The sequence below is a fragment of the Carassius carassius genome, chromosome 2, assembly GCF_963082965.1.
Source record: "Carassius carassius chromosome 2, fCarCar2.1, whole genome shotgun sequence".
In the NCBI taxonomy this organism is placed as follows: Eukaryota; Metazoa; Chordata; class Actinopteri; order Cypriniformes; family Cyprinidae; genus Carassius; species Carassius carassius.
In genome coordinates, this window is record NC_081756.1 from 37,652,161 (window position 1) to 37,664,422 (window position 12,262).

The 12,262-nt window shown below is 42.7% G+C and overlaps 1 protein-coding gene across 3 annotated transcripts in view; it reads right to left on the minus strand.

The window, feature by feature from the left end:
* Positions 1–12,262, minus strand: part of trmt44 (tRNA methyltransferase 44 homolog) — a 163,665-nt gene that overhangs the window by 97,192 nt on the left and 54,211 nt on the right. The gene's annotated exons all lie outside the window — the stretch shown is intronic.

Sequence of the window (12,262 nt, forward strand, 5' to 3'; positions counted from 1 at the left end):
TGTCCTTTTCCCAATCAGTTGTCAAAATAAAGGACAGGTAACGAATAACAAAAATGCATGTTGTTTTATTAAAGGAAAAAATATATTTATATTTAAAATATAAGTTAAAATATAAGCCTAATATATGAAAATCTTGACATTTTGCATATTAATCCATGTAGCCTACCCCCCTAAAATAGGCTACCACTTTTAATGCTCCGATGCAAAGTAAACCACAATTTCTTTTGAATAATATAACGCAAAATTAATATAATATAAATAATACTGCACACCTTTTAAATGTGTCAAATCTAAAATATGGTTTAATACCATGTAGCTTAGAAAATATAAGCACAGACTCAGGCACAGGCTTGACATTTATCCTGCTTGAATTCGTTCTAAGAAATGCACATAACTTTATAAATACCAAACTTTCATCTGTGAATATTAAATATTAAAAATATTAAATATTTAAACTATAGTGTTTTTCTTTCATTTTCCGTGACTGAAGCAGTCAAATGTAACACATCAGCGAGGCAAAACTGACGTCAATTTGCGAAAATGTGCTTTGATGCGCTTGTTTCGATAACTTGTTAAAGCGCCACTCAGCAGCCAAAAGCTGTAAATGCACTTTACAAACGCCGTGGCGGTGGTAAAAAGGGCCTTTTGAATGTCTAATAAGTTTACTTAGTTTTCATATAAATACATGCAAGTGTGTGTGAGCTATGGTTCAAGATTTCTGACTGTGTTCCAGTGTTCCTGCATTCACAGAACAATATATATAACTTTAGTAAGACTTTACAATAAGGTTTTGTTTATTAACATTAACTATGTTAACATGAACAATAATTATATAGCATCCATTAACCCTTTAGGCGCCAGAGCTTTTTTCCTAAAACGTTCGATTTTGACATCTTAATTTCAAAAGACTATATCTTAAAAGTGATAAAAGATAGAGACTTGGTCAATTATAAAGATATTAAGGATGACCCAATGTTTATGTAGGGATTGATTACATTTTCCCATCTAATTTGCATATTATGACGTCATATGTTGGTGGTCATCTTGAATTTTAGAATTTTCATGAAAAGTCACAGTGCCGCATCTTGTCGAGTAAACTTGACCGTGGCACCAAGAGGGTTAATGTCAGTTAATATTCCAAACTTAAACATTAAAACATTGTTTTATTGTGACTTTTTTCCAAGCACATTTTACCAATTCCAAACCATATCAATCTTAATAACTACCATTAATTTTTTTTTATTTAATCATTTATGAGTCATATATGATTGTCCGTGAAAGCTGGAAGAGAAAAACTCCTTATATTCAGGTTTGCATAATTATTAGGCATGTTTTCTTTTACAGATGAAATAAGCCAAATACGAGTTTTAACTCAAACTAAAGTCAAAAATTATTTAATCACCATGAGATATATCAAAAACTAATGTAATACAGAAATTGCAAAGTTAAGACATGAACATTGGATAAAAGATGATGATTGGGTCAGCTGTGGCCTAATGGTTAGAGAGTTGGACTTGTAACCTGAAGGTCGTAGGTTCAAGACTAGGTGCTGGTAGGTTTGTAGGTGGGAGTGAATGAACAAAAATGGGTCAGAAAAAAAACAGGTGAAGAAGAAACGACATTTACACTTACTTCCTGTTGGGTTTTGGAATTTTGTACCAAGAAACTTTTTTGTAGATAATGGTGAGTTGGACGGCAACTCACAATTAACCATAAACCTGAGTTGGACGGCAAAAGCCTCTCGTCCTCAATCCCCTTACAGCAGTTCCTATACTTCGGCTGTTCGTCAGGGACTGTGCCCTCCACTAGAGAGTGCTGTTAGACTGCTAACGCACATCCAACCCTCACACTGCAGTCCCCATGCTCTAACATTGACTGTCTCGCAGCAAAGGCACCTCAAGCATCATTGGATTGAGCTATCACTTGAGCGCCCCCTCAGACACTCTGCACAATCCAGCCTTCAGAGTTTGAGGGAAGGCACAAGAGGCTGACTAAGACGGCCAGTTTATGACGGCTCACACAGCTGCCGCGTTCTCGCTAGCGGAGTGGCCCGATGTTTATCTTGTTGGATTAAATCCTGCCGTGGATACGCTTCAGGATTATACACAACGAAACCCAGCGACTTTTGACGCATGCGCTTCCCTTCCTGTTTGTCAGGGACTGTGCCCCCCATTAGAGAGTGCTGTTGGACCGCTAATGCACATCCAACCCTCTCATGTCAGTCCACATGCTCTAACACTGACTGTCTCGCAGCAAAGGCACCTCGAGCATCATTGGATCGAGCTATCACTTGAGCGCCCCCTCAGACACTCTGCACAATCCAGCCTTCAGAGTTTGAGGGAAGGCACAAGAGGCTGACTAAGACAGCCTGTTTATGACGGCTCACACAGCTGCCGTAATCGCGCTAGCGGAGTGGCCCAATGTTCATTTTGTTGGATTTAATTCTGCCGTGGATACGCTCCAGGGTTAGACACAACGAAACGTAGTGACTTTGACACATGCGCTTTCCTTGCTTACGGACGCTGTAGCTTTCCGTGCTCGGACGTTAATGCATGTGGGAACGCTGCAGGCGGAGGCTTGGAAACCACTACGTTTTATGGGCCGCAGGGTAGCGCTTGCCCGGCATTTTCACAATGGGTGTTACGCACAATTCGTCAAGGATACACCATTCAGTTCAGAAAGGCCCGCCTCTTTGCTGTGGAAATCTTCCCATGGTTGTTAACCAAATCGTGGTGCTGCGGCAGGAGCATCTCTGCGGGGAATAGGGGCTATAAAAGTAGACCCCTCTCAGAGTCAGGTTTCACAGCCGCTATTTTGGTAAATAAATAAAAGTGACGATTTATGCCGTTTGAATCTTGCACACAAGATAGCAAAATCAAGATGTTAACGGTAAAGTCTATTCTGTCTCAGATTCAACCAAACAGTTGGTTTGTCATGTTACGACCCCAGTGTGGGTCATATCGTGTGGGTTTGGTTGTCCTTGTTGTTATGTTTTGTAGGTTGGAGTTGGAGTGAGTGACGTCATGATGACTGATGGTTTACACCTGCGCTAGAGCTGATGCCGGCAAACTAAAGCAGCTCCCTTCAGTCGTGACCGGGCGCGCTCTCCTATCGGGCTATTTTGTTGTCGTCTTGTACTCGTTTGTTGGTTTATTCTTTTACTTAATTATCTTTACTTTAATAAATGTTATTCGTGTCCGCTCGTTTAACGTGTCCGCTCGTTTGTTTCTGCTCGTACAAACTCCTGTTATTTGTCGATGTGATTTAGAAGCGTTATTGGTGCGTTCGGTTATTTTGTAATGAAATTGGCACGTTCATTAACTGAACATAAAACCGGAAGAGTGTTGTTTGGTTAACGCTAATGTTTGGTAGATCTTATTGATCGTTCGGAAGGAAATGCGCGTTGAATTTATTTGCTTTGAAGACATATGTTGCTGTATCATCAGTTAGCTGTTCTATGCTGTTTCTAAGAGGTAAGTGATTTTGAAAATCTTATCGTGGAGAGATTATTGTTGATGTTCCCTTGTTAGGTCTAGCTGCTTGGTCCCTTTTGGAACAAGTAGGTAATGTAATTTTTGTTATTTTTGTGTGGTGACCGTGAGTAGAGCAGTTGTCTCGGGAGCATGGCCGTGGTATGAGATAGTCACCAGCGTGCTGGTTGCTTTTCTTGTACCAGCGGGAGTTGGTGCTTAAATACCCCTCGCCAGTAACCTTAGGGATGAGGTAGTTAGTTGCTTTTTTTTATCGATAGGGAAAGGGAATTTTTCTCTTACCACGTGAGGTTTGTGAATCACATTAAATTAATTGTAGCGTATATTTAAAAGTATGTCTAATCTTGTAGAAGATTTCATTACTTCTCCCTCTGAAGCGTTACTTGAATTGTTTACAAAAGATCAGTTATTTAAGATTGCGGATCATTATGAATTTGAACTTGAAGATAAAAGATTAAAAGAGGGTACAATTAGAGAAACAATTAAAACAAAATTGATAGAACAAGCTATATTAATTGAAATGTCTGATACAGCTACTGCTAGTCAAATTAAACCACCTGTTAACCTTTTAACTTTTGAACAACAAGAAAGGTTATTATTGTTACAGCTTGAACAGGAGCGTGTAAAATTAGAAATGGAGCGTGAGAGAAATAGAGTCAAACAGACTGATATAGAGCTGCAGAAATATCGCTTGGATATGATAAGAGAAGGCAGAATAGATGATGGGTCAGATGATGCTTTTCATGCTTCTTCTAGAATGTTTGACACTGAGGCAAACTTGCGTTTGATGCCTAAATTTAGTGAACGAGATCCGGATACATTTTTTACATGGTTTGAACGGATTACGGAAGCGAGATGTTGGCCCAGTAAGGAACGTACACTACTTTTACAGCGCGTGTTTACTGGCAGGGCTCAAGAAGTCTATTCTTCTATTCCAGTTTCTGACTGTAACGGTTATGACCTCGTAAAAGCAGCAGTTTTGAAATCGTACGAGTTAGTACCAGAAGCATACAGACAAAAATTTAGAACATTGTCCAGAGGTGTTAACATTGCTTATGTTGAGTTTGCTAGAGAGCTCAGTATTGCATTTAATCGTTGGTGTATGTCATCTGAGGTAACCACAGTTGAGGAGTTGACTGATTTAATTGTGCTGGAAAAGTTTAAGAATTCTGTACCCGCTCGTATTGCGACATATATAAATGAGCAGAAAGCAGATACAGCTGCAAAAGCTGCTGAATTAGCCGATGACTACGTGTTAACACACAAGAATTTTGAGTTTCGGAAAAGGGACGAATTTTTTGAAGATCGGGGAGATCGGATGTCCAGAAATTTGTCTCTTATCTGTAATTACTGCCAAGGTAAAGGCCATTGGAAAAATGAGTGCCCTGTGGTTAAAGCCAAGAGTAGAGGGGGAAAGGCTCCTCGCGTTAAACCAGCTGCTTTTGTGGCATCCGTATCAAGTCCTGTTGATTCATTGTGTGAAGGATTTCCTAAATTGGGTAACCGTTTGGGAAATGGGGATTATGCGCCTTTTATCACCTATGGACATGTGTCGATGATTAGAACGGAGATAAAAATTCCTGTAACAATATTAAGAGATACGGGAGCTTTTATATTGGAGGATGTCTTGCCATTTTCATTTTTGAGTGATACTGGTACTAGTGTTCTTGTTAGAGGAATTGGGTTGGATGTGATGTCTGTTCCCTTACACAGAGTAATGTTGTCATCTGAGCTTGTGAGTGGTGAAGTGGTGATTGGAGTACGTCCATCATTGCCCGTGGATGGAGTGCATATAATCATGGGGAATAATTTGGCAGGGGGTAGGGTGTGGCCTGATACTTCATCTCCTGTGGTTTTATCTGTTCCTCTTCCAGGTTCTGACGAGAATCATAAAAATTATCCGGAAGTGTTTACTGCATGTGCAGTAACTCGTTCCATGACCTCCGCTCAACCAAGGGTAACCTCTGATTCTGCTGTTGTTAAACCATTCTCTTTGCCTGATAACTTTTCTGTTTCTCCTTCCGAGTTGCTCCGGGAGCAGCAACTTGATCCTTCTCTTCATCAATTGTTTGAGAGTGTGATGTCTTCTGAGGAAATTAGAAATGTTGCTCATGGTTATTTCTTGCAGGATGGAATGTTGGTGAGAAAATGGATTCCTCATGGTAGTGATTTTGCTGGAGATCCTATCATGCAGGGGGTAGTTCCAGAAAAATATCGCTCATTGGTATTACATATTTCTCATGATAAACTTGCAGGTCATTTAGGGGTAAAAAAGACCTATCACAGAATTCTTTGTAATTTTTTTTTGGCCAGGGTGTGTCACAGTATATCAAGACATGTCATACTTGTCAATTAACAGGCAAACCAAATCAGAAGATCAAACCTGCTCCATTGTTTCCTATTCCTGCTGTTAGTCCACCATTTGAGCACCTGATTATTGATTGTGTAGGCCCGCTGCCTAGATCAAAGTCAGGTAGCATTTATTTGCTCACGGTGATGTGTGCCTCTACTCGATATCCTGCAGCATATCCTCTTCGTACGATCACTGCAAAATCAGTGGTGAAAGCCTTGACTCAGTTCATTTCCATTTTTGGCATTCCGAAGATTGTGCAGAGCGATCAAGGTTCTAATTTCACTTCTCATTTATTTTCTCAGGTCTTGAAACTGCTACACATTAAACACAATAAAGCTAGTGCTTATCATGCTCAAAGCCAGCGGGCTTTGGAGCGTTTCCATCAGACGCTGAAGTCTTTATTGCATTCTTATTGTACTGAGATGGAAGGTGATTGGGAGGAAGGATTGCCGTGGTTGATGTTATCAGCACGTGAGGTGTGCCAGGAAAGTACTGGGCTTAGTCCCAATGATTTGGTGTTTGGACACACAGTTCGGGGACCACTGGCTGTATTCCGAGACCAGTGGGTTGAAAGTGCACCACCAAAAAACTTGCTAAGCTATGTGAACGACTTTAAGCGTAGATTATATGAAGCAGGTAAAATGGCAAAAGAACAATTGCATTCGTCACAAAAGCGCGTGAAAACAATTTTTGATCGACGGACTGAGGAACGGAAATTCATGCCTGGCGATCAGGTGTTGGCTCTGTTACCTGTGGAGGGCTCACCATTTCAAGCTCAGTTTACAGGTCCGTATGTGGTAGAAAATCAAGTTACTGATTTAAACTATCTGATTGCCACTCCAGAGAAAAGAAAGTCCACACAATTGTGTCATGTTAATGTGTTGAAGCCTTATTATTGCCTTTCTCACAAGATGTCAGTAGATGAGGCGAAACCTGCATTAGGTTGTGGGAGAGGGAATAGATGGAGTTTCTTTTCCAGAGGATACAGTACTTTTGGGACGTCTAAAAAGTTCAGAGACACTCAAAAATTTGTCTAAAATGTTGGCCCATTTGCCTGATGATAAATGTGGTGATCTGATTGATATTATTAATCTTCATGTCTCTTTATTTGGTGATGTACCTTCGCATACACATTGGTTGGAGCACGATATTGATGTTGGGGATTCGGAGCCCATTCGCCAGAATTTTTATCGGGTGTCCCCAAATAAACTCCTGCATCTTAACGCTGAAGTTCAGTATATGCTGGATCATGATATTGCACAACCTTCATATTCCAGTTGATGAGCGTAACAAAACCAGACTCATTTCTACTGCCTCGTATTGAGGATTGTGTTGATAGGGTGGGGTCGGCGAAATTTGTAAGCAAGTTCGATCTGCTTAAAGGCTATTTGCAAGTTCCATTGACCAAAAGAGCTCAAGAGATTTCCACCTTTATTACATCAGAGGGGTTATTCTCCTACAACGTTATGAGTTTTGGCCTTAGAAACGCCCCTGCAACATTTCAGCGACTTATGAATAGCGTTGTTTCTGTGTCAAAGGGAGTGGCCGTTTATCTAGACGATGTAGTAGTTTTTAGTGATTCATGGGAGCAGCACTTGGAACATGTTGCAGATCTGTTCTCTCGGTTTGAAGAGGCTGGCCTGACTTTCAATCTGGCTAAATGTGAATTTGCCAAGGCCACTGTGACTTACCTAGGTAAGATAGTTGGACAAGGATGTGTGCGACCAGTTCGGGCCAAGGTTGAGGCCATTGATCAGTTTCCTTCTACTACTACTAAGAAGGAGTTGATGCGGTTTTTGGGGTTAGTGGGTTACTATCGGGGATTTTACAGAAATTTTTCTACCGTGGTAGCCCCCCTCACTGATCTGCTGAAAGTAAAAGCCGTCTTTGTTTGGACATCTGCCTGTCAGGTTGCTTTTGTGACAGCTAAATCACTGCTTACTTCCACTCCGGTGTTGGCAGCTCCCCGTTTTGATCGTTCTTTTCAGGTATGTGTGGATGCTAGTAATGTGGGTGCTGGAGCAGTGTTGTTGCAGGCTGATGAGGAAGGAATTCATCGTCCAGTTAGCTTCTTCTCAAAAAAAGTTTAATTCCTATCAATTGAATTACTCTGTGATTGAAAAGGAGGCATTAGCTTTGATATGGGCTTTGCAGCACTTTGAAGTGTATGTGGGATCCGTGTCAGACCCATTGGTTGTGTATACGGACCATAACCCGCTTGTTTATTTACATTCTTTGCGGTGCCCTAACCAACGATAAACTAGTTGGTGTCTTTTCCTGCAATCATATGCACTTGACATCCGGCATATCAAGGGGACTGACAACGTGGTAGCTGACGCATTGTCTAGAGCTCCTTATTCCTTTTAACTGATTGACTAACTAGGTTTTGTTTTGCTCTACTTGTCTATCTTAAATTGCTTCTACAGGGCCCATGGTTGCTGAGGATACTGGAGAGTATTACAGAGTGGTGTGTCTTTCCAGTTTGGGAGTTATTGGGTGACGAGTTTCACATGTCCATTCTTTTATTTTTATGGGGGGGGGGGGTGTTACGACCCCAGTGTGGGTCATATCGTGTGGTTTTGGTTGTCCTTGTTGTTATGTTTTGTAGGTTGGAGTTGGAGTGAGTGACGTCATGATGACTGATGGTTTACACCTGCGCTAGAGCTGATGCGGGCAAACTAAAGCAGCTCCCTTCAGTCGTGACCGGGCGCGCTCTCCTCTCGGGCTATTTTGTTGTCGTCTTGTACTCATTTGTTGGTTTATTCTTTTACTTAATTATCTTTACTTTAATAAATGTTATTCCTTTTTGCATACCACTTCAACATGTCATTCCCTTCTTTGTCGCGGCTTGCGAGCTGGCCGTGACATTCACGATCGATCTGAAGGATGCATATTTTCATATTTAGCTCATCAAGAGACACAGGAAGTTCCTCAGATTCACTTTAGAGGGCAAAGCGTATCAATACTGTGTTCTTCTTTCGGCTAAGCCTTGGCTCATCGAGTATATTCGAAATGCATTGACGCAGTTCTGGCCCCGTTGCGGCTCCAGAGCATTCGTGTATTGAATTGCCTGGACGATTGGCTGGTGTTAGCACAATCGCACACTCAACACAACCCATCGGGATCTTGTGCTGAATCATCTAAACAGCCTGGGCTTAGCACAAATTTCTAGAAGAGTGTTTTAATTCCCTCTCAGTGGATAACCTTCTGGGAATAGACTTGGACTCTCGCGCGATGACAGCAAGACTATCTCTCTCACGCGCTCAGTCTCTCGCGTCATGCGTGCGTCACTTCAAAGTGGGTCGCACAGTGACGGTGAGTTTGTGCCTCAGACTTTAAGGTCTAAAGGCAGCAGCATCCCCTGTAATCCGTCTGGGCTTACTTCATATGCGCCCTTTTTGGTGGTGGACGACATGCCGGAAAATTTCACCCCGTTGTCTTCCGCATCAGACGATTTCGGTGACACGGAGGTGTGTTATGTCAATAAGAAAATGGATGTCAACCGAATTCCTTCTAGCTGGAGTTCGGCTGGGGATTTGTGCTTCCCGAGAGACTGTCACGACGGATGCGTCTTTGACCGGTTGGGGAGCTGTTTGTCAAGGGCGCCCAGCTCACGAAGTATGGACGGCGACACAACGCAGTTGGCATATAAACAGGTTAGAATTACTGGCGGTTTTTCTAGCTCTCCAGTATTTCTCGAATCTGCTGATCGGCTGTCATGTACTACTCAGGTCAGACAACATAGCAGTTGTGTCGTATCTGAATCATCAAGGAGGATTACACTCTCGCCCCCTGTGCAGGCTGGTGAGAAATATTCCTCTTTGGTCTCAGAACAGATTTCTGTTGATCCGAGTGGTTCCTGTCCCCGGACGTTTGAACTTCGGACTCTGGAGCAGGGGGAATGGAGGTTGCACCCCCAAACGGTGAGCTTTTTATGGCAAATATTTGGAGAAGCAAGAGTGGACTTATTCGCGTCGAGCATGACTATGCATTGCCCGCTGTGGTTCTCCCTATGCCCTCCATCGCCCCTAGGCTTGGATGCGTTAGCTCACAATTGGCTCAGAACCAGCTTCTATGCTTTTCCCCCGATTCGTCTAATTCCAGCGGTGTTATCCAGGATACGGCTGGACAGAGTGGAGCAGCTGCTGCTGGTGGCTCCGTGGTGGCCCACACAGCCGTGGTTTGCTGACCTGGTCAGTCTGTTAGCGGGCTCTCCATGGGAGATTCCCCTCAGACAGGACTTACTATCGCAAGCACAGGGAATGATTTGGCACCCAAGGCTAGATCTATGGAAGCTGTGGGCGTGGCCTCTGAGCGGAGTGAGTTAATATGTCCCGGTCTTTCTGTTGAAACCACCGAGACTATAATGAATTCTAGGGCAGCTTCTACGAGACGCTTATATGCTTTCAAATGGAAACGGTTTACGACCTGGTGTGGAATTTGTAATATGGATCCGGTTTACTGCCCAGTGGCTTCAGTACTGGAGTTCCTTCAAGACCGTTTCTCTGATGGAGTAACGCCAGCCACTCTGAAAGTTTACGTGGCAGCCATTTCAGCTAACCACGTATATATATAGATGGTGCTTCAGTGGGCCGTCATCCGCTGGTCTCTCGTTTTATACAGGGTGCGCGACGGCTGAGGCCTTTCCGCCCTGTGCGAGTTCCTTCATGAGATTTATCCATTGTGTTTCAAGGTTTATCAGGGCATCCGTTTGAGCCCTTTGAAACTATACAGGATAAAATCCTGACTTTAAAGACAGTTCTTCTTGTGGCTTTATCCTCCCTCATGAGAGTTGGGGATTTACAGGCTCTTTCTGTTTCGCCTTCGTGCATGGATTTTGCACCAGGCTCTGTGAAAGTATTGCTGCGACCGAGGCCTAATTATGTCCCTAAGATCGCTTTGAACCCTTTTCACTTTCAACAAGTGGTCTTGGAGGCTTTACCCCCTGCAGAGGCGGGGTCAGGAGATCTGAGTCTTTGCCTGTCAGAGCGCTGAAGACTTATGTTGATCGAACAGCTCCATGGCGTCAGTCCGACCAGCTTTGTCTGTTAGAACACAAAATAGAGGCCATGCTGTCACAAAGCAGCGCATGTCCCATTGGCTGGTGGAGACTATATCTTTAGCCTATGAGGCGCGGACTTGCTTCGCCCTTAGGAGTTAGAGCTCTTTCCACGAGAGCAGTGGCTTCATCACAAGCTTTCTCAGTGGTTCTTCTATATATGATGTCTGTGCTGCGGCAGGATGTTCCTCACCGAGTTTTTTTATATAACCAAGGTTCCCTGAATAGGGAACGAGATGCTGCGGTCCCGGCCGTTCCGTACCTTGATAGCATTTCTTCAGTTCATGAAATCTGAGCGAAATAGGTATACCTGAGTGCCACGCGCTATTTAACTATTTTTGACACCTTTTAATTTGTACCTAGGAGTCCATAACAGTTTTAACCTCGTCACTTCCTGTAACCAACAGGTGGGGCTATGACTATAACTGAATTTGGTCATGGGTGTTTGTTTGGAACAGAACACCTATCACACGTGTGAAGTTTGGGGAAGATCGGACATTGCTTGCCTGAGTTACAGCAACTTCCTGTTTCATGGCGAAACATCAAAATTGTCAGGCCGCCAGGGACACACCCCTTGACGAAAACTCAAAACCTTCGCAATTTAACATCACAAAAATTTGAAGAAAATCCGATTAAAACTGTAGGAGGAGTTCGTCAAAGTACGAGGCATGGAATGGCAAAAACTGCACAAAAATCGTGCAGGAAATTCAAAATAACTTACTTCCTGTTGGGTTTTGGATTTTGTACCAAGAGACTTTTTTGTAGATAATGGAGTACTACATATGTGTACCGATTTTCATGCATGTACGTGAAACGTAGCTCGAGGCGCACTCCGTTGAAATATAACAGGTGGCGCTATCAAGCCATTTTGCCACACCCACTTCTGAAATCTATATCAGATGTTATTTCGCCAGTCCTGAAGCGTGTGCAAAGTTTCGTGAGTTTTGGAGCATGTTTAGGCCTTCCAAAATGCGATTCATTTCGGAGAAGAAGAAGAAGAAAAAGAATAAACGGAGCAATTCCAATAGGGTCCTCACACTGCAACCAGGCGTGCTAGTGCGTGCCAGGGCCAGTCGCGTTTCCACTGTCACTTCCACTTGTCACATATTTTATCTGTCGTCTTGTCTGAGAGTTTAGCTCCACGTAGCATAGCCTAACCACCAAATATAATAGCCTAATGATTTTTGTTCAGGAGCTTTTATAAAAATAGAGAGTCTGCGCTGAGGATCATTTCAGAAAGCTAACAGCTATAACACCAGCAATAAACACATTTTTTTTTTTTAATAAGTTGAGCTCAAAACTCACTTTCAGTCAACAGGAGTGGTTGCAATAACTTAGATCTGATGTGAATTATAATCA